General features: G+C 37.6%; 1 protein-coding gene across 2 annotated transcripts in view; it reads right to left on the bottom strand.

The window, feature by feature from the left end:
- LOC129032589 (T-box transcription factor TBX1-like) overlaps window positions 1-26,186 on the bottom strand; it is an 89,381-nt gene that overhangs the window by 29,810 nt on the left and 33,385 nt on the right. Inside the window, exon 2 of one of the 2 annotated variants that reach the window (XR_008501400.2) lies at window positions 18,363-18,417. The exons of the other annotated variant lie outside the window; for it this stretch is intronic. The gene's annotated coding sequence lies outside the window, so the exon portion shown is untranslated. The remainder of the gene's footprint in view (window positions 1-18,362; window positions 18,418-26,186) is intronic. 2 annotated transcript variants of the gene reach the window in all.

The raw sequence follows: 26,186 nt of genomic DNA, 5'->3' as shown, positions 1-26,186 counted from the left end.
TGGTGGGACTGTAAACTAGTTCAACCCTTGTGGAAGTCAGTGTGGCGATTCCTCAGGGATCTAGAACTAGAAATTCCATTCGACCCAGCCATCCCATTACTGGGTATATACCCAAAGGACTATAAATCATGCTGCTATAAAGACACATGCACACGTATGTTTATTGCGGCATTATTCACAATAGCAAAGACTTGGAACCAACCCAAATGTCCAACAATGATAGACTGGATTAAGAAAATGTGGCACATATACACCATGGAATACTATGCAGCCATAAAAAATGATGAGTTCACGTCCTTTGTAGGGACATGGATGAAATTGGAAATCATCATTCTCAGTAAACTATCGCAAGAACAAAAAACCAAACACCGCATATTCTCACTCATAGGTGGGAATTGAACAATGAGAACACATGGACACAGGAAGGGGAACATCACACTTCGGGGACTGTTGTGGGGTGGGGGGAGGGGGGAGCAATAGCATTGGGAGATATACCTAATGCTAGATGACGAGTTGGTGGGTGCAGCGCACCAGCATGGCACATGTATACATATGTAACTTACCTGCATATTGCGCACATGTACCATAAAACTTAAGTATAATAATAATAATAATAATAATAATAATAAAAGAAAAAAAAATTTTGTTTTAAATTGACAAATTACAACTGTACCTATTCATGGGGTACATAGTAATATTTCAATTAACTTCATTTAACATAATGTCCTCCCACTTTATCCATGTTGTAAAGAGTAACAGAATTTCATTAATTTCTATGTCTGAATAGTATTCCATTGTATATACATACCATATTTTCTTTATCCATTCGTCTGTTACTGGACACCTATGTTGATTTCTGATCTCGGCTATTATGAATAGTGCCGCCATAACATGGGAGTTTAGATGTCTCTCTGGTATAATTATTTTTTTCTCAGAGAGATATATTTAATAGGGACTTATAAATATAAATCATATTTTTGGCAGTTGCAAGATGAGCTGGTGGATCCCCAACCATTATGTTATAATCATTTCCTTTCCTTTGGATAAATGCCCAGCCCTGGGATTGCTGGATCATATGGTAGTTCTATTTGTCATTTTTGAGGAACTTTCATCCTGCTTGTCACAGTGGTTGTACTAGCTTATATTCCCACAAACAGCGTTTAAGAGTTCCCTATTCGCTGCATCCTCACCAGCATTTTTTAATTTTTTTGTTGTTTTGATAATAGCCATTCTAACTGGGGTGAAATAATACCTCATTGAGGTTTTGATTTGCATTTCCCTGATGACTGGTGATGTTAAGCATTTTAAAATATATTTGTTGACCATTTGTTTGTTTTATTTTGAGAAATATCTATTCAGATCACTTGCCCATTTAAAAATCATATTGTTTGCTTTTCTTGGTGTTGCAATGTTGGAGCTCGTTGTATATTCTGGATATGAATCCTTTGTCAGATGAGTAGTTTGCAAATATTTTCTCCCATTCTGTAGATTGCCTTTTTACTTTGTTGATTGTTTCTTTTGCTGTGCAGAAGCTTTTTAGTTTGACATAATTCCATTTGTTTAATTTTGTTTTTGTTGCCTATACTTTTGAGGACTTCTTCCCAAAATATTTTCCAGACTGATGTTCTGAATCATTTCTAATGTGTTTTCTTCTAGTAGTTTTATTGTTTCAGGTCTTACATTTAGATCTTTGGGCCATTTGAGTTGTTTTTTTATAGGATGAGAGTTGTGGTTCTAGTTTTTCTGCGTATAAATATCCATTTCTCACCACCATTTATTGAAGAGACTGACCATTCCCCAATAGGTGTTTTTGGGACCTTTATCAAATATCAATTGATTGTAGATATATGGATTAATTTCTGGGTTCTCTATTTTGTTCCATTGGTCTATGTGCTGGTTTTTATGCCAGTACCATGCTGTTTTGGTTACTATAGCTTTGTAGTATATTTCAGATCTGATAGTGTGATATCTCCAACTTTGTTCTCTTTGGTCAGGATTGCTTTGGCTCTTTGAGATCTTTTGTGGTTCTATACAAATTTTAGAATTTTTTCTATTCCTGTGAAGAATGTCATTGACATTTTGATAGAGATTACATTAAATCTTTAGATTGCTTTGGGTAGTATTGTCATTTCAACAATATTGAGTCCTCTGATCCATGAGCATGGGATGTCTTTCCATTTGTTTGTATCCTCTTTAATTTCTTTCATCAGTGTCTTGTAGTTATCCTTGTATATGTACTTCATCTCATTTGTTAAATATATTCCTAGTTATTTTATTTTTCTGTAGGTATTGCAAATGGGATTGCCTTCTTGATCTCTTTTTCAGCTAGTTCATTGTTTGTGTACAAAAATGCTACTGATTTTTGTATATTAATTTTATACCTTGCAACTTTATTTAATGTGCTTATCGGTTCTAAGTTGCTGGGTCTTTTTTTTGTAGAGTCTTTAGGGATTTCTTTTCTTTTTTTTTGCTTCACTTTATTTTATTTATTTTTATTATACTTTAAGTTCTAGGGTACATGTGCACAACGTGCAGGCTCGTTACATAGGTATACATGTGCCAGGCTGGCCTGCTGCACCCATCAACCCATCATTTACATTAGGTATTTCTGCCAATGCTGTCCCTCCCCGCTATCCCCCACCCCACAAAAGGCCCCAGTGTGTGATGTTCCCCACCCTGTATCCAAGTGTTCTCATTGTTCAATTCCCACCTATGAGTGAGAATATGCAGTCTTTGGTTTTCTGTCCTTGTGATAGTTTGCTCAGAATGATGGTTTCCAGCTTCATCCATGTCCCTGCAAAGGACATGAACTCATCCTTTTTTATGGCTGCATAATATTCCATGGTGTATATGTGCCACATTTTCTTAAACCAGTCTATCATTGATGGACATTTGGGTTGGTTCCAAATCTTTGCTATTGTGAAAAGTGTCACAATAAACATATGTGTGCATGTGTCTTTACAGTAGCAGGAACTATAATCGTTTGGGTATATACCCAGTAATGGGATCACTGGGTCAAATGGTATTTCTAGCTCTAGAACCTTGAGGAATCGCCACACTGTCTCCCACAATGGTTGAACTAGTTTACAGTCCCACCAACAGTGTAAAAGCGTTCCTATTTCTCCACATCCTCTCTAGCATCTGTTGTTTCCTGATTTTTTAATGATCACCATTCTAACTGGTGTGAGATGGTATCTCATTGTGGTTTTGATTTGCATTTCTCTGATGGCCAGTGATGGTGAGCATTTTTTCATGTGTTTTTTGGCTGCATAAATGTCTTCTTTTGAGAAGTGTCTGTTCATATCCTTCACCCACTTTTTGATGGGGTTTTTGTTTTTTTCTTGTAAATTTGTTTTTAAGTTCTTTGTAGATTCTGGATATTAGCCCTTTGTCAGATGGGTAGATTGCAAAAATTTTCTGCCATTCTGTAGGTTGGCTGTTCACTGTGATGGTAGTTTCTTTTGCTGTGCAGAAGCTCTTGAGTTTAATTAGATCCCATTTGTCTATTTTGGCTTTTGTTGCCATTGCTTTTGGTGTTTTAGTCATGAAGTCCTTGTTCGTACCTATGTCCTGAATGGTATTGCCTAGGTTTTCTTCTAGGGTTTTTGTGGTTTTATGTCTAACATTTAAGTCTTTAATCCATCTCGAATTAATTTTTGTATAAGGTGTAAGGAAGGGATCCAGTTTCAGCTTTCTACATATGGCTAGCCAGTTTTCCCAGCACCATTGATTAAATAGGGAATCCTTTCCCCATTTCTTGTTTTTGTCAGGTTTGTCAAAGATCAGATAGTTGTAGATGTGTGTTATTATTTCTGAGGCCTCTGTTCTGTTCCATTGATCTATATATGTTTTGGTACCAGTACCATGCTGTTTTGGTTACTGTAGCCTTGTAGTATAGTTTGAAGTCAGGTAGCATGATGCCTCCAGCTTTGTTCTTTTTGCTTAGGATTGACTTGGCAATGTGGGCTCTTTTTGGTTCCATATGAACTTTAAAGTAATTTTTTCCAAGTCTGTGAAGAAAGTCATTTGTAGCTTGATGGGGATGTCATTGAATCTATAAATTACCTTGAGCAGTATGGCCATTTTCACGATATTGATTCTTCCCATCCATGAGCACGGAATGTTCTTTCATTTGTTTGTGTCTTCTTTTATTTCATTGAGCAGTGGTTTGTAGTTCTCCTTGAAGAGTTCCTTCACACCCCTTGTAAGTTGGATTCCTAGGTATTTTATTCTCTTTGGAGCAATCGTGAATGGGAGTTTACTCATGATTTGGTTCTCTGTTGGTTATTGGTGTAGAGAAATGCTTGTGATTTTTGCACATTGATTTTCTATCCTGAGACTTTGCTGAAGTTGCTTATCAGCTTAAGGAGAGGGTTTTGGGCTGAGATGATGGGATTTTCTAAATATACAATCATGTCATCTGCAGACAGAGACAATTTGACTTCCTCTTTTTCTAAATGAATACCTTTTATTTATTTCTCTTGACTGATTGCCCTGGCCAGAACTTCCAACACTATGTTGAATAGGAGTGGTGAGAGAGGGCATCCCTGTCTTGTGCCAGTTTTCAAAGGGAATGCTTCCAGTTTTTGCCCATTCAGTATGATATTGGCTGTGATTTGTCATAAATAGCTCTTATTGTTTTGCAATACGTTCCATCAATACCTAGTTTATTGAGAGTTTTTATTATGAAGGGCTGTTGAATTTTGTTGAAGGCCTTTTTTGCATCTATTGAGATAATCATGTGGTTCTTGTTGATGGTTCTGTTTATGTGATGGATTACATTTATTGATTTGCATATGTTGAAGCAGCCTTCCATCCCAGGGATGAAGCCAACTTGATCATGGTGGCTAAACTTTTTGATGTGCTGCTGGATTCGGTTTGCCAGTATTTTATTGAGGATTTTCACATCGATGTTCATCAGGGATTTTGGTCTAAAATTCTCTTTTTTGTGTGTGTGTCATTACCAGGCTTTGGTATCAGGATGATGCTGGCCTCATAAAATGAGTTAGGGAGGATTTCCTCTTTTTCTATTGATTGGAATAGTTTCAGAAGGAATCGTACCAGCTCCTCTTTGTACCTCTGGTAGAATTCAGCTGTGAATCCAGCTGGTCCTTGACTTTTCTTGGTTGGGAGGCTATTAATTATTGCCTCAATTTCAGAGCCTGTTATTGGTCTATTCAGAGATTCAATTTCTTCCTGGTTTAGTCTTGGGAGGGTGTATGTCTCCAGGAATTTACCCATTTCTTCTAGATTTCCTAGTTTATTTGTGTAGAGGTATTTATAATATTCTCTGATGGTAGTTTGTATTTCTGTGGGATCAGTGGTGATATCCCCTTTATCATTTTTTTATTGCGTCTATTTGATTCTTCTCTCTTTTCTTCTTTATTAGTCTTGCTAGTCATATATCAATTTTGATTTTCAAAAAACCAGCTCCTGGATTCATTGATTTTTTTGAAGGGGTTTTTGTGTCTCTATCTCCTTCAGTTCTGCTCTGATCTTAGTTATTTCTTGCCTTCTGCTAGCTTTTGAATGTGTTTGCTCTTGCTTCTCTAGTTCTTTTAATTGTGATGTTAGGGTGTCAATTTTAGATCTTTCCTGCTTTCTCTTGTGGGCACTTAGTGCTATAAATTTCCCTCTACACACTGGTTTCAATGTGTCCTAGAGATTCTGGTATGTTGTGTCTTTGTTCTCATTGGTTTCAAAGAACATTTTTATTTCTGCCTTCATTTCGTTATGTACCCAATAGTCATTCAGGAGCAGGTTGTTCAGTTTCCATGTATTTGTGGGGTTTTGAGTGAGTTTCTTAATCCTGAGTTCTAATTTGATTGCACTGTGGTCTGAGAGACAGTTTGTTGTGATTTCTGTTCTTTCACATTTGCTGTGTAGTGCTTTACTTCCAACTATGTGGTCAATTTTGGAATAAGTGTGATGTGGTGCTGAGAAGAATGTTATGTTCTGTTTATTTGGGGTGGAGAGTTCTGTAAATATCTATTAGGTCCACTTGGTGCAGAGCTGAGTTCAATTCCTGGATATCCTTTTTAACCTTCTGTCTTGTTGATCCGTCTACTGTTGACAATGGGGTGTTAAAGTCTTCCAATATTATTGTGTGGGAGTCTAAGTCTCTTTGTAGGTCTCTAAGGACTTGCTTTATGAATCTGGGTGCTCCTGTATTGGGTGTATATATAGTTAGGATAGTTAGCTCTTTTGTTGGGTTGATCCCGTTACCATTATGTAATGGCCTTCTTTGTCTCTTTTGTTGGTTTAAAGTCTATTTTGTCAGAGACTAGGGTTGCAACTCCTGCTTTTTTTTTGCTTTCCATTTGCTTGGTAGATCTTCCTCCATCTCTTTATTTTGAGCCTATGTGTGTCTCTGCATGTGAGATGGGTTTCCTGAATACAGCACACTGATGGGTTTTGACTCTTTATCCAATTTGCCAGTCTATATCTTTTAATTGGGGCATTTAGCCCATTTACATTTAAGGTTAATATTGTTATGTATGAATTTGATCCTGTCATTATGACATTAGCTGGTTATATTGCCTGTTAGTTGATGTGGTCTCTTCCTAGCATCAAAGATGTTTACGATTTGGCATGTTTTTGCAGTGGCTGGTACCGGTTGTTTCTTTCCATGTTTAGTGCTTCCTTCAGGAGCTCTTGTAAGCCAGGCCTGGTGGTGACAAAAATCTCTCAGCATTTGCTTGTCTGTAAAGGATTTTATTTCTCCTTCACTTATGAAGCTTAGTTTGGCTGAATATGAAATTCCGGGTTGAGAATTCTTTTCTTTAAGAATGCTGAACACTGGCCTGCAGTCTCTTCTAGCTTGTAGAGTTTCTGCCAAGAAATCCACTATTAGTATGATGGGCTTCCCTTTGTCGGTAACCCGACCTTTCTCTCTGGCTGCCCTTAAAATTTTTTCCTTCATTTCAACCTTGGTCCATCTGAAAATTATGTGTCTTGGGGTTGCTCTTCTCAAGGAGTATCTTTGTGGTGTTCTCTGTATTTTCTGAATTTGAATGTTGGCCTGCGTTGTTAGGTTGGGGAAGTTCTCCTGGATAATATTCTGAAGAGTGTTTTCCTACTTGATTCCATTCTCCCCGTCACTTTCAGGTACACAAATCAAATGTAGATTTGGTGTTTTCACATAGTCCCATATTTCTTGGAGGCTTTATTCATTACTTTTTGCTCTCCACTTCTCTTCTCACTTTATTTCATTAATTTGATCTTCAGTCATTGATACCCTTTCTTCCCCTTGATCGAATCAGCTATTGAAGCTTGTGCATATGTCGCATAGTTCTTGTGCCATGGTTTTCAGCTCCATCAGGTCATTTAAGGTCATCTCTACACTGTTTATTTTAGTTAGCCATTGGTCTAATCTTTTTTCAAGGTTTTTAGCTTCCTTTTGATGGGTTCGAACATCCTCCTTTAGCTTGGAGAAGTTTGTTATTACCCACCTTCTGAAGCCTACTTCTGTCAGCTCATCGAAGTCATTCTCCGTCCAGCTTTGTTCAATTGCTGGCAAGGAGCTGCGATCCTTTAGATGAGAAGAGGTGCTCTGGCTTTTAGAATTTTCAGCTCTGGTTTCTCCTCATCTTTGTGGTTTGATCTGCCTTTGCTCTTTGATGTTGGTGGCCTACAGATGGGGTTTTGGTGTAGATGTCCTTTTTGTTGATGCTGATGCTATTCCTTTCTGTTTGCTAGTTTTCCTTCTGACAGTCACATCCCTCAGCTGCAGGTCTGTTGGAGTTTGCTAGAGGTCCACTCCAGTCCCTGTTTGCCTGGGTATCACGAGCAGAGGCTGCAGAACAGCAAATATTGTAGAACAGCAAATATTGCTGCCTGATCCTTCCTCTGGAAGTTTCGTCGCAGAGGGGCACCTGCCTGTATGAGGTGTCAGTCGGCCCCTACTGGGGGTTGTCTCCCAGTTAGGCTACATGGCGGTCAGGGACCCACTTGAGGAGGCAGCCTGTCCATTCTCAGAGCTCAAACACTGTGCTGGGAGAACCATTGCTCTCTTCAGAGCTGTCAGACAGGGATGTTTAAGTCTGCAGAAATTTCTGCTGCCTTTTATTCAGCTATGCCCTGCTCCCAGAGGTGGAAGCTACAGAGGCAATAGGTGTTGCTGAGCTGTGGTGGGCTCCACCCAGTTTGAGCTTCCCCTGCTAGCCGCTTTGTTTACCTACTCAAGCTTCATCAATGGCAGATGCCCCTCCCCCAGCCAGGCGGCTGCCTCACAGTTTGATCTCAGACTGCTGCACTAGCAGTGAGCAAGGATCCATGGGTATGGGACCTTCCAAGCCAGGTGTGGGATACAATCCCCTGGTGTGCCATTTGCTAAGACCATTGGAAAAGCACAGTATTTGGGCAGGAGTACCCCGATTTTCCAGGTACAGTCTGTCATGGCTTCCCTTGGCTAGGAAAGGGAAATCCCCCCACCCCTTGTGCTTCCAGGGTGAGGCAATGTCCTGCCCTGTTTCAGCTCACCCTATATGGGCTGCATCCACTGTCCAACCCGTCCTAATGAGATGAACCAGGTACTTCAGTTGGAAATGCAGAAATCACCCATCTTCTGCATCAATCACACTGGGAGCTGCAGACTGGGGCTGTTCCTATTCGGCCTTGGAACAGACTCCCCGTCTTTAGGTTTTTCTATATATAAGATCATGTCACCTGTAAACAGGGACAATTTGACTTCCTCCTTTACAATTTTGATGCCCTTTTTTTCTTTCTGTTGCTAATTGTGCTGGCTAGGGTTTCCAGTGCTATGTTGTGTTCTATCAGTTTTTATAGGAAAAGATTTAGCTTTTCTCTATTCAGTAAGATGTTAGCTGTGGATTTTCCATATATGGCCTTTAGTATGTTGAGCTGCTTTCCTTCTTGTGGGAAAGAGAGTTTCTGGTTGGTCTCCTCTGTGTGAGACACCCATGGAAAGGCATGGGTGGACTCTGAGGAGAAGTCTCCTTATTGCCTTCATGTCTTTATGCCCCAAGAGCATAACCACTCAGCGGCATTCCATAGGTTGCTCAGGGAGATAACGCTTCCTTGAAGCAGTAGAGTATAATCAAACATCTTGGCTTCTCCTGAAACCTGCTCCCATCCGTTTCAGTCCAGATAAGTTAAAGATCTTAAGTAGTTTATACACACACCTTTGCTCAAGGAAATTCACAGAAACCACCACTGCTATACATTTTATCAAATAATGCTATACATTTTATCAAATAACTCACGAGTTCTCCTTCACTGATTAATCCTTTTCATCATCCCTTCCTCCCCCTCCCATCTGCCCTAAGAACAAAGAGTTTGTAAACCAATTAAACCAATAAATTGGGCAGAGCCTGAGAGCTCTGGGCTGTGAGCAAACCTCCAATGCTCTGGTCCCCTGGACCCACCTTTTAAACGCTTATTCTGTCTCTTTCTAACTCCTTTGTCTCCACTGGACTCTGAGTACCCACTGGGTGGTGTGGGACTGGTTTCGCCAACACTTCTCTACCTAATTTAGTAGTTTTTATTATGAAGGCATGTTGAATGTTATCAAAAGCTTTTTCTGCATCTATTAAGATGATCATATGGCTTTTGTTCTTCATTCCATTAATGTGATGTATGATGTGTATGGATTTGCATATGTTGACTCATGCTTGCTTTCCTGGGATAAATCCCACTTGATCATGGTGTATGATTAATTTGATATGTTGTTGTATTTAGTTTGCTAAGATTTTGTTGAGAATTTTTATTTCTATGTTCATCAGACATTGGCCTGTAGTTTTCTTTTTATGCTGGATCCTAGTCTTCTTTTGCTAACAGGGTTATGCTGGCCTCATAGAATGAGTTAGGAAAAATTCCCTCTGTTTTAAAATAGTTTGAGAAGAATTAGTGTTAATTCTTTAAATGTTTAGTAGAATCCAATGGTAAAACCATTCAGTCCTGGACTTTTTTTTTGTTGGAAGACTTTTTATTACTGATTTAATCTCATTAATTGTTATTAATATTATATATTTACGTGTTCTATTTGTCTTGTTTCAATTTTGGTAGGTTGTATATGTCCATTAAGTTATCCATTTTCTCTTGATTTTTAAATTTACTGGTATATAGTAATCTCTAATGATCCTTCCTATTTCTATGTTATCTATTGAGATATGTCATTTTTTGTTTCTGATTTTTATTTATTTGAACCTTTTCTCTTTTTTTCTTAGTCTAGTTAATGGTTTGTCAATTTTGTTTATATTTTCAAAAACTACCTTTTTGTTTCATGAATCTTTTGTATTTTTTTACTCTCAGTTTTATTTATGTATGCTCTGATTTATATTATTTTTTTCCTTCTATTAATTCTGGGGTTCATTTGTTCTTGCTTTTCTAGTTCTTCAAGACGCATTGTTATATTGTTTATTTAAAATCTTTCTAGTTTTTTGATGTAGGCATATATTGCTATAAACTTACCTCTTAATACTGCTTTTGCTCCATAAGTTTTGGTATGTTATGCTTAAATTTCCATTGGTTTCAAAGAAGTTTTAAATGTTAGTCTTAATTTCTTTCTTTACCTATTGGTCATTAGGAGCATGCTATTTAATTTCTATGTATTGGTATAATTTTGAATGTTACTCTTGTTATTGGTGTCTAGTTTTATTCCATTGTGATCAGATAAGATACTTGGTATGGTCACAATTTTTAAAAATTTTGGAGACTTGTTTTGTGTTCTAATATATGATCAGTCCTGGAGAAATTATGCTTAATTAACATACGGTCACCCAAGCAGCTGTTGAGTGAAATGTTCTGTAAATGTCTGTTAGGTCTATTTGCTCTATAATGCAGATTAAATTTAATGTTTCCTTGTTGATTTTCTGTCTAGATGATTTGTCTAGTGCTGACAGTGAGGTTTTTAAATCCCCAGACATCATTGTTTTGGGGTTTATCTCTCTCTTTAGATTTAATAATATTTGTTTTATATACCTGAATGCTGTAGTATTGGGTGAATATATTTTTACAATTGTTATATTTTTTCACTGAATTAATTCCTTTATTATTATATAATGTCCTTCTTTGTCTCTTCTTATAGCTTTTAAAATGAAATTTCTTTGTCTGATACAAGTATAGCTTTTCCTGCTCATTTTTGATGTTTGTCAGCATGGAGTATCTTTTTCTATCTCTTCACTTTCATCCTATTTGTGTCTTTAATAACAAGATGAGCTTCTTGTAGGCAGTATGGAGATAGGTCTTGTTTTTGTAACTATTCAGTCAGTCTATGTTGTTTAAATGAGGAATTTAATCCATTTGTATTCAAGATTATTTTTGATAGGTGAGGTCTTATTCCTATCATGTTTATTGTTTGTTTCAGGGTTATTTTGTATATTCTTTGTTCCTTACATCCTTTCTTCTTCTTATTATTTTTTTAGATTTGGGTGGTTTTCTGTAGTGATAAAGTTTGATTTCTTTATCTTTCTCCTTTGTGTATCAGCTGTACCAGTGAGTATTACAGTTTTGCATGTTTTCATAATAGAGGTTATCATCTTTTTATTTCCAAACATAAGACTCCCTTGTAATGCTGGTGTAGTGGTGATAAGTTTTCTTAGTTTTTGCTTGTCTATGAAAGATTTGATTTATCCTTCATTTCTGGGGGATACTTTGGCTGGGTATATTATTATTGGCTGGCAGGTTTTCTTTTCTTTCAGCATCTTGACTACATCATTTTATTGTCTCCTGGCCTATAAGCTGTCTGCTGAGAAATACACTTATTTTACTTTTTTTTTGAGATGGAGTCTGGCTCTGTCACCCAGGCTGGAGTGCAGTGGCATGATCTTGGCTCATTGCAACCTCTGCCTCCTGGGTTCAAGCAATTCTCCTGCCTCAGCCTCCCAAGTAGGTGGGATTACAAGCGTCTGCCACCATACCTGGCTAACTTTTGTGTTTTTAGTAGAGGTGGGGTTTCACCATGTTGACCAGGCTGGTCTCGAACTCCTGACCTCGTGATCCACCCGCCTTGGCTTCCTGAAGTGCTGGGATTACAGGCATGAGCCACTGCACCCGGCAATACATTGTTATTCTAATGAGGATTCTCTTATACGTGACTTTACACTTTTCTCTTGCTGCTTTTAAAATTCTTTCTATGTTCTTGACTTTTGACAATTCGACTGTGATGTCCCTTGAAGAGGACCTGTTTAGGCTGAATCTATTTGGGGTTCTTTGAGCTTCCTGAACCTGGATGTCCTTCTCTCTCCATAGACTTGAGACATTTTTTGCTATTATTTCATTAAATATATTTTTCTTACCTTTCCTTGTCTCTTCTCCTTTCTATAATGCTCATAATATAAATATTTGCTTAATTGTGTCTTGTAAATCCAGCATGCTTTCTTTATTCTGTATTCTTTTTTCTTTTTTTTTGTCTGCCTGTATTATTTCAAAATATTTATCTTCTAGTTCATAAATTCTTTCTTCTGGTTGGTCTAGTGTGTTGTTAAAGTTCTCAATTGTATTTTTTGTTTCACTCATTAAATTCTTCAGTTCTAGGATTTCTGTTTTTTTTTTATGATATGATATCTATTTATCACATCTATCTGTTTGTTGAATTTCTCATTCAAATGATGAATTGTTTCCTAATTTTATTGAATTGTCTATCTGCATTTACTTGTATCTCACTGAGTTTCTTTAAGATTATTATTTTGAATTATTACTCTAGCACTTCCTATATTTCCTTTTGATTGGGGTATATTACTGCAGAATTATTTTCCTTTGGAAGTGAGATGTTTCCTTGCTTTTTAATGGTTGATGTGTCCTTACATTGATTTCTATGCATCTGGTAGAAAATTCACCTCTTCCAAATTTATGGAGTAGGCTTCCTAAGGGAAGACTTATTCAAATGAATAGGTCTTGGTGGTATCAGTGTGTTGTGTGTTTTGATCTTTGTTCTAGTATAGTCTCTGTGTAGTTTCTTCAGTTGTAATCCATGCCAGTGGCATTTGCGAGTTTCTTAGCGCCTTAGGCTGAGAATGTTTGTGGCTTGGTGGTGTGCTTTGCCATGGGTGGGCCCACTGGGCTGTTTCTTATGTTGAGGGTATCTGTATGCACAAAATGGGTTGGCCAATGTGAGGTTTGGCTCTCCAGGGTTGGGGGTCACAGGGCTGTTACTCTGGCCACAAACTAAGGCACACAGTTGCTTGGCTAGCCTGGTGTTTGGCCTCTCAGGAGCAGCTTGTGGGGTGGTTTCTCAGGCCTGGAGGGTATGTACACTACTGCTCCACTACCTGGAAATGTGTTTTCCAGGGTTGACCCATAGGGCTGTTTCTCAGGCCTGGGACATGGGCTAAAGGCTGCTTGGCTGGACTGGGCGGGTGTGCTAGCCAGTGATAGTCCATGGGGTTATTTCTTAGGCCTGGTATGTGGGTGCAGGGCTGGCTGTGTGCGTGCCTGCTGCAGCTGATCCACGACACTATTTCTCAAGCTTTAAAGCTGCATGGCTGCTCAACTGGGGGATTTCTGTGGGGGGCGGTCCATGGTGCTGTTGCATAGGCCTGGGATGCAGACACAGGGATGTTTGGTTGGCCCCGGGCATGCTTACCAGCAGCAGCCCACAGGGCTCTTTCTCAGGGGCACATAGCTGCTTGACCAGCCTGGGGCCATGTCTTCTCTGGATGGACCATGGGCTATTTCTCAGGTTTGAGATGAAGGGGTAAGGCTGCTTGGCTGGCTCAGGGGTGCACTCAACAGGGGTGATCCATGGAATTGTTTCTCAGGTCTCTTGGCTGCTTGGCTGATCTGGGAGCGTGCCTACCAATGATGGCCTACAAGACTATTTCTCAGGCCCTTATTAGGGTTACAGGGCCACTGGGCAGGCCAAGGACACGTCTGGGGGTATCAGAGATGCTAGGGGGCTCTTTCTCAGGTTCTGAGCAAAGGTATGTAGCTACTCTGCTGGCCCAGGGGCATATTAGCTGCTTGAAGACTCAGGGGCCTCTCTGACTTCGGGGGAAGGCATGCAGTGGTTTGGCACGCTTTAGGATAAGTTTGTCCTAGGCAGGACTGCTAGACTGTTCCTTTGACTGGAAGTCAGGCAGGCAGGGGTTGGTTATCCTGCTGTGCTGGACCAGAGTCACAGCCAATCCTAGGCCCAGGCTTCACACAGGTAGGATTGTGGCATTCTGTCACATTTGTGGGCTTGGTTTAATGAAGATGGAGCCCCAATGCAGGAGAGCAGTAGCTACTGTGCCCCAGAAGAGGGCACACACTGGTATTAAGATGGCACTATGCTGCAGCAGGTTGGCTCACCATGGCTGGGTAAGAGGAGTACACACCTTGTGCTTCTAATCTGGGCAATACAACTGTGTGAATTCCCAGTATATTTCAAAACTGGGCTCGGGGCTTGTGAGAACTTAAGATTTTCCTGTTGTAAGGATTGTAGGTGTTTACAGTGGCAATGGGGGCTGGTGGGGATCTTCTGAATACCTTCTCCCTGAAACAGGACGTCCCTCCTGACTCTAGGCAAATCTGATCTGGGTGAGAGAGATGGGGTTGCAGAGGCTAGGTGCCTCCACACTGCCCTCCTGGGCTTCCAATCACCACAAATGTGTCTCTACTCTCCTACTGCATTCTGATTATCTCCTTTCAACACTCCAGTCAAATCAGCTATGGATTCTTTGCTTTGGTTCATTCTTGTAGGGAAGATGAATGCCAAGTGTCTGTAGCTAGCCATCTTGCTGATGTCACTCCCCCAATTTCTATCACAGGTTTTTTTTTTTTGGCCAGAACTTCTGAAAGCTATGCTGTAAGGCAACATTGTGGGGTGGATTGTTTTTTAAGCTTTTTCAGGTGAGCTTTTGTTTGTTTTTACTAAATATCACACAAATGTCTAGTAAAAAAAAAGTTTCAGTTATAACTATTATATTTAAAGAGGGAGCAGTGATCTAAGACCAAATCCCTTGGCCTTCTTCTCTCTTACCCTTTGGCACATTTGAGAATACATAGGCCTTTACCAAATGCAACTGAAAGCTCCAAAATTGACACTTGCCAGAGAAACCTGGAATTGAATCTTGCTTTCATGGCTTTCTAGCTAAGTAACATTGGATAAGTTGTTACCCCATCTAAGATCTGTTTTCTTTATCTGTTAAATAGTGGTACCAGTGCTTAGCTTGCAAAGTTATTGTGACATTAAATTGAGATAGCAGAGGATACTAGATTCTCAACAAAGATTATTTCTATTTCTCTCCCTGCTTGAAGCTACATACGACATAATAAACCAAATTTTTTATAACCCTGGTTTAAAGTAATTCGTTGCCATCATCCTCCACGTATTTGTAGAACGTGCAAAGTTTTCTTCAGTTTTTCTTTGTTACCCAAATTAACCCTGATGTATTTTTTTCTCTTCTCTTACACACTCATCTGGTGAAACAATAGATAATATTTCTCCTTTCTCCTTTATTTATGTTTGTTGAATTTTCATTAATGATAATATCTTACTTTTATAAACAAAAATAATTAATTTAAATAATACCACAGTTTTAAAGCTATACTGTTAGATATTATTTAGCTTGTTTACTAATTTAATAAATGGTGTTTAATACATCTTTAACAATTGCCTAATGTGTATTTTGATAATTTTCTTCTTTTTCTTAGTCAATTTGCATTGCAATAAAGGAACACCTGAGGCTGGGTAATTCATAAATAGGTTATGTGGCTCAAGGTTCTCTAGGATGTACAAGAAGCATGGTACCACCATCTGCTTCTGGTGAGGGCTTCAGGCTGCTTCCACTTAAGGCAAAAGGTAAAGAGGAGCAAGCATTGCATGTCTTACCATGCAATAGAAGCAAGAGAGAGAGGGGAGGAGGTATCAGGCTCTTTTTAACAATCAGTTCTCATAGGAATTCACAGAGCGAGAACTCGCTCATTACTATGAGGATGGCACCAAGACATGCATGAAGGATCCGCCCTCATGACCCAAACACCTTCCATCAGGTCCCACCTCCAACATTGGGGATCAAATTTCAACATGAGATTTTTGAGGGGACAAACATTCAAACCACATCATTCTTCATATATGATTTTCTTAGAAAGTTTTTATACATACATTATTTCCATAAGTTTCCAAAGTTACACATTGTTATGTCATGTATACATATGTTTTTGATGTAAAAAAAGGATCAGTAAAAATAGAAAATTAAGCTTAAATTACTTTTCTCTATGCAAAACCAGCCTTATGCATAATAGGTTGCTATTTGCAAAGGCTGTTACTTTGTTTTCTTCTCTATACCTTTGACTAAAATGTTGTAAGATGCTTTTTCTTCTTTCATCTTTCCTCCTTTTATCTTGGCCTATTCTTGGAACTTTTGTCATAGTCCTTGACTATTGCAGGTTATTTAATATTGAACTTAATTGTATCTTTGCAGTATTTGTTTGACTCCATATTTATACTCTGCTTTTCTGTAGACTCACCTCCCTAATGTTACTGCTTAAGTGCTAAATTTGGAAAATGGATTTAATAAAGGAAGTGAACAGTTCCTCGACTGGCCTTAAAAGAAATCAGACCTATTTATTAATAGACTTACCATAGAGTGATTTTCATGGGACTAACTCTTGAAAATTTCATTTTTTAAAAAACAGAAACAAACTGAAATAATTCAATGTAAAGAAATTTAAAGTTACTTATATTTCTTCATTAATAGATTATTTGAATCTGAATTCATTGTTTACAAAAGCACAATCTTTGATGCTCTTCTTTTGTTACTAAGCGGGGGCACATATATAAGGAAGACCTGGAGTGACTTTGTTGACCATGGTGATTACAATGTAAAAAAAAAAAAATGCCTCTTATTTGTAATGCGTAAGCAGGAGGAATTTAACAGAAAGTCCACCTTCTAAGATGACCAAGGAAAATAGGATGAGAAGGAAAAGGGAAAACTTAGCTTAGAATAAAATTATGTGACTGGAAAGATCTAAAACGAGTAATATTAGCAACCAAAATCAAGTTTACATTCCCAACCTATTAGCTAAATCTAGAAAAGAACTTGACATTCTAATACAAGTAGCTGCTTGAAGAGTTTAGACAACTTTCTTTGCATAGATATTTAGATAAAAGCAAATTAATGCATATGTTTTACAGATAATTATTTTATCTGTGACATAGAATTTAATGGAAGAAAAGTATTCTCTAGAAAAATAGACTCAAGGGAAAACAGCTGGAATTCTTATAGCTTATAAATGAAGTGCCTGAAGGTAGCCTTAATATAGTTTGCTAAATGCTTCCAAAGAGTTGCCAACAGGTCTCCACATCTTTGAATTAAAACATACCAGGTTTCTTAAGGAAACTCAAAGTAGATCTAAGCTGGCACAGCATTTCCCGGCCCTGTGATCCAATGAATTAAACCTCAGTCATCACTTCCTAAACAAAGCAGAGCGGAGTTTCTTATGTAGGCAAAATTTCCTTACCTCCATTTCAACCGCTGCTTTTGAAAGGCCTTGTGATGAGGCCCAAGGGAGTTTTGATCTGAGAATCACAGGAAATGTTTCTTCCACTTTCCAATAAAATTCCAAGTTTTTGTAACATGACCATTCAGTCTTTCTATAATTACTTTGCTTTGATAACTTACGTTGTATAATGAGGTAAATAATTCACAGTATAGAATGAAAAAGATTGTGTGTGTGTGTGTGTGTGTGTGCGTGTAAAACTATTTGCAGGGAACCGATACTAGTAATCATAATCCTTTTTCAATCCCTCAGAAATATAGTAGAGATAAGTCACTTAGATGTGCATTTTGATGCTGCTTAATTAAGGAGCATGTTATTTACAAAATTATCCTGAAAGAAGAAAAGTATTACGGTTGACTCCTTCCACCTGGCTAAAACACAGATTGTTATTTTACTGTCAGATTAGAAACATGTGAGAAAGTCTCTTTCTGTAATTTTAAAGTGTACTGTGTTATTGTTATTCACAGACAAAATTTTCTTTGTTTTTCCATCAATGTACACTAATATTTAGTATTTAAACACATAATATTTAAATATTTGAAAAAAACTCTGGGAATCAGGAGACCAATCTGCCAAAAAAAAAAAAATCCCCTTTCAACTTATGGCTTTTACTAGTACCTTAGTATTAGAAATTTCAACCTCTTTATGAGTTTTTAACTGTCTATATATGAGATAATTTATTGAATGAGTTGTAGGGTTTCTTTAGATGAGAAAAAATTGCCAATTTTAAGTAAGAAACTATAGAATGTCATAAATGCTAGAAGGAAAAGAGTCTTGTATAAATTTTTGACCCCACATCCCTGTAAGTACTATTTTGAGCATGTACAATTATATACACTTGACTTATTTATGTACTACATTATAAAATACACACTTAAAATAACATAAGAGTATAAAAATGAAACAGCATTTTCTCATACCTGAAGGAGTATACAGTCATTCCTTGGTGTTTGTGAGAGACTGGTTCTGGAACCCCTGCAGATACCGAAATCCATGAATGCTCAAGTCCCTTATTTAAAATGGCATAGTATTTTCAAATAACCCAGGCACATCCTGTACACTTTAGATCATCTCTAGATTACTTAAAATAACTAATACAATGTAAATGCTATATAAATAGTTTTAATGTTGTATTTTAAAATTTATATTACTTTTTATTTTTTTTTTCCAAATATTTTTTATCTGAGGTTGGTTGAATTCATGCATAAGAAACCCATGTATACAGAGGGCCAACTATATACTATCACTACATATTTGAATATGAAGAAAAAATTCATGTAGCTATTTCTTTCACTCTATTTTTTTCAAGGCTCCAGAGAACCTCTTTAAGCCAGGGGCAAATGCAGCACAGTTTTTGTGGCCTCTTTACCAGAGGACACATGACAGGGGAGAGAGAGGTACTTCCGCATCCCACAGGGTGGCCCTCAACACTCAGTGTGCATCAGAATCACCTGTATGTTTTAAAAAATACTGATGCCCAGGCTCTAACCTCAGGATTTGGTTTCCAAAAGTATGGCAAGAGCAGGGTCTAGGCATTTATATTTTTAAAAATCCTCCCAGGAGAAGTTAGTGTACAGCAGGTGTTGAGAATCACTGCTCTAGACACTTGTTGGAGGGCCAAAGAAAATTTCCAGCAGAATGTGGCTATGGTGTTCAGCCATAATGCCTGGTGGGGCAATGCAGTAGCTGCGAGGACACACTGGAAGTAGTGATCTGTCCAGATGGAGATGACTGCATTGCCCCAGGAAGGTGGTCAATGGAATCAGAAGAAGCAACTGCCATGCCCTACAAGATAGTGGTGCTCAGCAGAAGATGTGTCACTAAGATTGAAGGCTGGACTGCTTTAAGAGCTCTGGCAAGTCATCAGGAGAATGTTGCAGGGGCTGAGATCTTGACAGAGCAGGTGGGAACAAAGACTATCTACTGCAACTTAAATTAATGTCATTCCAATGTCATTAAGGCTTCCACAGTTTGAAGATGCTTAGGGAAACTCAGGTTACAGCATTCGTATTATAACAATAACCACCTTTTACAGAGAGAGCATCACAATTTACAAAGATCTTTTGTATATATTATGTTACTTGATCCACCCTTTATCCCTGGGAGGAAGTAGGATAAACGCTATTAGTTCCATTTTATGAAGGAAAATAATAAAGTTCAGAAATGTTAAGTATTTGCCTGAGGTCATACAATACCAAAGGGCAGAATCAGAATGCCAACCTAGATCTCTCAGCTCTTAACCTTTCTCTTTCTCACCAAATCTTGAGCTGGTAGGGTGTTTGGTGATGCATAGAAGAGGATGTCTATGAATTTATGTGGTTATTGGCTTGTTTAGAAATGGGGTAAATCTCTCTCAGGCATGCTTTTAGAATGGTGCAAAAGTAATTGATTATTCAACAACTAAGAGGTTAATACCTGACACAGCAAAGACATTCCTGGCCCTGGTTCAGTGCTGAGGACCAGACTAAGTGCCTGGGCTATAAAATATGTGGTTGTTAAATGACAGAAAGATTACCTTTCCCCATGGCCATTCATTTTCAAATTCAGGTGTTTTGGAAATTAATTGTATTGATAATAATGGGCCATAGAGAATGGATAAGCAAAACATTGATCTATCCATTCAAAGATTCATTTCATCTGTGATCAAGCTATTTGGATTCTGCCTCCTTAATATCTCTCCTTTGTGTCTCCTCCTGCTCCCAATCACTGCTGCCTTTATTTAGATTTTCACCATCTTTTTCATAGCCTCTTGTTATATGGTCGCTGATTCTTATCTAACCCCTTCCAGTTTGTTCTCACACTGCTCCCAGACTTTTAGCTCTAAATTTCAAATCTGATGTCCTTACCCTTTTAGATTTTACCCTTTCAGAATTTTTCAAAGGTTGCCTTTTATTGGTAAGGTTTTATTTAAACACCTGCGCTGGAACACAAGATCATCTCTACTTTGGTTTATGCTTTTCTCTTCAGCTTCATATCTAACTGAACCCAGTTCTTACTGTATCTTACATTCATGTCACAATGAAATATCCAGAGTTCTCCAAATGAACCATATAACTGTGCCATGACTCTTCTTTGTAGACTCACACCACCTTTACTTCCTGATGAATAAGAGTACATTCTCCAGACTTAATTCAAGCCCCACCTTCTCCATTGATTAACATCCTGATTTCCCATGGCCTCACCCAGTTGGCAATGACTCCTTCCTTTATGAACTCATCATACTCCATGAATACTTCCATCACAGCACCTATAAAGCTTCATTCCACTTACTTGTTTATGTAGCCTTCTCTTCCATTTAAACTGTTTATACTCTTTGGGGGTATGAATCATGTCTTAGTCTTATCACCAGCACCCAAAATACTGTATGACGTATGAGGTATTTAATAGTGCTTATCAAATAAATGCCTTAATTCATTAACTCCCATATATGAATTAGGGGCTCTTCCTCAGATATAACCTAGAGCTTCTGAATTTTAAAAAAATTAGGTAAAAGGTCTGACAAAGATTTTTTTAGTTTCTCTTTCAAACCTGGGAAATAATAGATAATGATATATCTATGAATGTCAGTTGGCAGACATTGCTAAGTGTTTTTCAAAGCAGTGGGAGTCCCGAACCCAGACATATATGCCAACCACAAAACTATAAATAAGTATCTGTGTACTGCAATTAATAGCTTATTTGGAGCTGGATAATTTCTGCAAGCATGGAGTATTTTAAATCAGGAATGAACTAGCACTGAGCGAGTTTTGGCAAGTTTCTCTTACACACGGGGAGAGATTTTAAACATCACTTAGGTGCTTAAACAGTTAGAAACACATTAATTTCAGCCATTATTTTTGGTCACAAGCTAGTGTCATAACCGGCCTAATCCTTTTTCTTTCTTTCTTTTTCTTAAAATAATCTGATCTATAAGAACAATTGGCAGATGTTATTTGAAAATGGGCTCCACACACCAAAACTCTGGAAGTTCCTCTACACAGGTAGAGGAAAAAAAGAAAAAAAAAATTTCCTACTTCTTAAATCAGATAGAAAATTCCCATTCTGGGATTAAGAAGAAAAAAGCAAACCTCAATTTATAAGTGCTTTGCCAAATATATAAATTACAAGCTTTTATGGTTTATTTTTGAATACTGTTAATTGCTAAGATGTAAACTCAACATTTCAAAAGTCTCTACATTATTTATCCAGTCTTATAACCTTGAAAGAAACAAACTGTCCTAAAGCATGAACTATTTTTAAGTGAGCTAATATCTGTGGAATCCTTTCCCTAATGGATTTCAGGGTTAAGGGCGTGTCTGATCCACTGTGCAAGAAAGCAAGATGTGCTCATTTCCTTCCACTGTATGCATGAAAATGATGACGACTTATCCTCAAAGTGAAAACTAGGAAATATATGTCAAGTGATGTATAAGACTATGTAAAATATAAATGTATGCAAGAAATGTGTACATCTAAACACTCCAAATGTTTGACTGTATAATATGACTTTTAATGTCAGAATGAGAAGGAAGCATTGAACAAGAATAAAGAAAAATCCTATATTTACTTTTTAAATTAAAAAGCATAACCACATCTTCTATAAGTTCTAACAAAATCCTACACATAATTTCGAGAAACACAGTACCGTATCTCTTATAAGAGATATCTCATATAAGAGATATCTCATATAAGAGATACGGTACTGTGTTACTTGGATGAACTTAGCAGTTGGTGGGGATAAAGAAGGATGAGACTAGAGAACCAAATTTTTATTATTTGTCATCAGACAAATGGGCAGATGCTAGGAGTAAGCAGAGGAGTAAGTAAATTCAGAGGGAATTTTTTTTTTGAAGAAACTGGGGCAAGGTGAGGGTGGCTTTAGTTTATGAGATTACTCATGCTCGCTATTATGACTGTGCTTCCTGTACTAATTTCCGTATCTGTTCAAGCTGAATCCACATGCCTGTTGACTGGTACTTTGCTTGGTTTCAGGGACCTCTCTCAAATGTAGCCTAGAGCTTCTGAATAAAAAAAATCAAGTTAAGATATTTGATGAAAGTTTTTTTCTACTTGTTTGCCTTGATTTATATAGTGCATCTTACAAAGCCATTGAAATTAAATCACATATCCATAATCTGTTAAGAAAAGGTAAGTAGAAGAAATAAGGTTATATGCAATTGGGACTATTTTGAAAATTCCAGGATGTATGCTGGCATATATTTCTCAATTGTTTTCTCAACCTTTTGAAAATTATTGTCCAGGCTGTAGATCATGTTGTCAGTGGCTTCTCCCCATCTAATAAAATATGAAGACCCTCTCTACCTTTTGGAGGAAAATGCTGGTATCTTGGAGTTTGATACTACCATGTAGAAACCAATATACTAACTTGTAAGAGATAAAAATTTATTTACTCCACCTATTGTTGAAATTTTATCATAAAAACTGATATTCTTTGGGAAAATGATTATAAAAGCCACAAATTATAACATCTATTCAGTTGTAATTTAAAAATACCTGAATTTTCAGCCATTTGCAGTGGCTCATGCCTGTAACCCCCAGCACTTTGGGAGGCCAAGGCAGGCAGACCACATGAGGTCAAGAGTTCAAGACCAGCCTGTCCAAAATGGTGAACCCCACCTCCTACCCCATCTCTACTAAAAATACAAAATTAGCCAGGTGGGGTGGTGTGTGCCTGTAATTTCAGCTACTTGGGAGGCTGAGGCACAAGAATTGCTTGAAACCAGGAGGCAGAGGTTGCAATGAGCTGAGTTCGTGCCACTGCACATCAGCTTGGGTGACACAGCGAGACTCTGTCTCAAACAAACAAACAACAACAACAACAATTTTCAAGGAAAGAATAAGTTTTCTACTATCAATTCCATTAACTCTGACTACACAACTCAGATTGTGTTTTTGAGGTAGCACAGTAAGCTGGGCATTAGTCCTGCATGCTCCTAGGTAAACTCTTTGAGCTTTAATTTTCTCATTTGTGCAATAGGAATCATTCTACACACCCAGGTTCTCTCAGGGCATTTGAGGGGAAACCCCTGGAGCAATGGACAAAAAAACCCCTTTGACACCTGTAGATATTGGTGTTCCAATCTGGAACCTGCCCAAGGTATGCTTATGCCCCAGCACCTAATCATAAAATGGTGTCTTTGCCCTCTTGCCTCCTGGCTCACAGCTTCTTACACACTTGAGTTAGAAGCAGTTTTTGTCTTCCTCCTTTCATGAGAGCAGGAGCCTCATTCCAGTCTCCAGCTTTGAGAAATGAGTATTTCTGTTGCCTTTTGCATGGAGCATTCTCTGGTCTTTAACTGACAAGGGCTAAGCTCCTGACTGCTATTGTCTACCTTGAGTTTTGCCCCTGCTTTTGCTTGGCATTTCTGTCCAAGAAAAATGCTGATCTTGTTTTTGAGATGGGCTATGTCTTTTTGGTCTCTCTGTTATCAACCTATATATGTGTTTAGAGTGGAGAGTATGCATCAAAGAAACATACTCGATGTTCAAGAAATCTTTAAAGAAATGCTATCTTCTCAGCTCTGGGGCAATATTGTGTTGAGTCAACTTATCCAGACAACTTGGCTGGAAGGCTTTATTGGTGCAAGTATTTCATAAACTGCAAAGTTCTATACAAACATAAAACATTATGTTGATGTGTATAAGAAAGAAAACCTAAGGTTTATCTTTTTCTGAACTTCACCAGCCATTCCTGAGAATATCTGATATTCAGTGTTATCACTTCAATAGCAGCACAGATCAGTGACAGAGTGTGGCCCACAAACTGCTGATCCATGGATTGTTACTGATCTGGGGCAAGATAAGTTCAGAAAGTGAGAGTGAGCACCTAGAAAATTTTAGAGCAATTTGACAAAGTAATTTTACATTCGTTATATCTAATAATTTGAAGAATTAGCTTATTATATTTTTATATCTTTTAAATTTCATTTTTCTTGTACTTTACAAAATACCTGTGACGAATTGAAAATTGAAACTAGGTCCTTTACCACAGATAGGCTTATACTGTTACTTATGCTTATTATATTTCACCAAATATGATTTCATCAATTTAACATGTGCTATAATCTTTGTATACTAATACAAAAGAAGAAAACAATGCTACCAATTAAGCCATCCACAAGGCCTATATATCACTTAGTTTTTAAAATCTTATATTTACTGAAAGAGCTCTTTTAGTAAAGTAAACACAATTTTGGACTTAACATAACTTTAAAGAATTTCATATCAGTCTTATGTGGGTATAAAAGGAAAACGTTAATGCAATAAATTAATGAAGAAGACATTTCCTAAACTTCTTTACAATCTGAGTCCAATGCTTCTGACTCACTTTTCAGCTTAGAGTTGTTAGTGTCTGTGTTTTCTACACAATATTGCCCCAGAGCTGAGAAGATGGCATTTCTTTAAAGATTTCTTGAACGTTAGTTGCAGATTTTTCTCCCCAAATTACTGGCCTTACTAAAAAGTGTCTAGGGGCAGTTACGTGTATTTTAGGAGCAAACTATATCGTAACTTTTCATGCCTGTAAGTACTGTCCTTTCTTAGGTTCCACAGAGCACTTGATAGTTGCTTTGCAAGAAAAAATGAAATCGTGATTATCTTTTCAAAAACAAGTATCTGCTTCTTCAGTATCAAATGCATACTCAATGTTCTGTTTCCACGCTTTATTGCAAATACAATAACTTTTTTGTGTTAATGCTCAGTTATATTGTAATCTTTTAAAATATATTTTAAAAGACAATCAAACCCAACACATATATTATTAACAAGGCATTTAATTCCATAGAAGTGATGAGAATATGAAAACTGTGACTGAGCTTGAGAATGCTTAGGCAAGGTCTGGCTGACTGTAATTGCAATCACAGATTATAAACTGTATCCTAATAACATGAGCTGTCTTTACAATCTTTTATTTTATTTTTTCAGGGATGGGGTCTCGCTTTGTTGTCCAGGTTGGGATGCAGTGGCTATTCAGAGGTACAATAATCACAGCACACTGCAGCCTCAAACTCCTGGTCTCAAGTGAGCCTCCCAAACAGCTGGGACTATAGGCAATTGCCACCACACCCAACCTTGAATTAATGACTTTTAAGAGTGAGCTATCATTTTGCCTATAACTTAAAGATACCTAGGTTCATGATTAATATTTACTCCCAGGAGAATCACTAAACTTAATGCTTCTAAATTTAAATCCATTGAACATAAAGGAATTATCTAACTGTATGAAGATTGCAACATTCCATTGACTAAATCAACTAGCCTGCTGGAGAGCTTAGTACATAGCTAAGTGGTTTAATTTACTGAACTACTTACTCCAAAGACAGAGTGTATCTAGCACATGTGTAACAAACACCACTTATAATGTGTAAGGCATTATCCACAGCAACCTTTTAAATTAGGATACTAATAATTCTCCCATTTGTAAGACCAGGCAACAAGGGCAAAGAGAGGTTAATAAGTTGTGGAGCCAGGACTCAAAACCACATGTCTATCCCAAGGGTCGAAAGACTGAGCTTTTAACATATGTTATTTGGTTTTTCAATAAGTGAAATTATTTTGGCTACACTTTGAGTTTTCAGAAGATCTCATAGTTAACTTAAGAAATTATTTTCTAAAACTTTCCAGATCATGAAAGCATATAATGAGAGAAAAAACAACAACTCTGAATTTAGGCAAACAAACCAACTACACTGGTCAAGGCTGGGAGCATGAGTGGAACCAGCTGAAGAAAATGTGGTCCAATCAGA

The sequence above is a fragment of the Pongo pygmaeus genome, chromosome 2, assembly GCF_028885625.2.
Source record: "Pongo pygmaeus isolate AG05252 chromosome 2, NHGRI_mPonPyg2-v2.0_pri, whole genome shotgun sequence".
Classification (NCBI taxonomy): domain Eukaryota; kingdom Metazoa; phylum Chordata; class Mammalia; order Primates; family Hominidae; genus Pongo; species Pongo pygmaeus.
The sequence above is the reverse complement of the archived record's forward strand: the minus strand, read 5'-3'. Positions and strand labels throughout refer to the sequence as shown.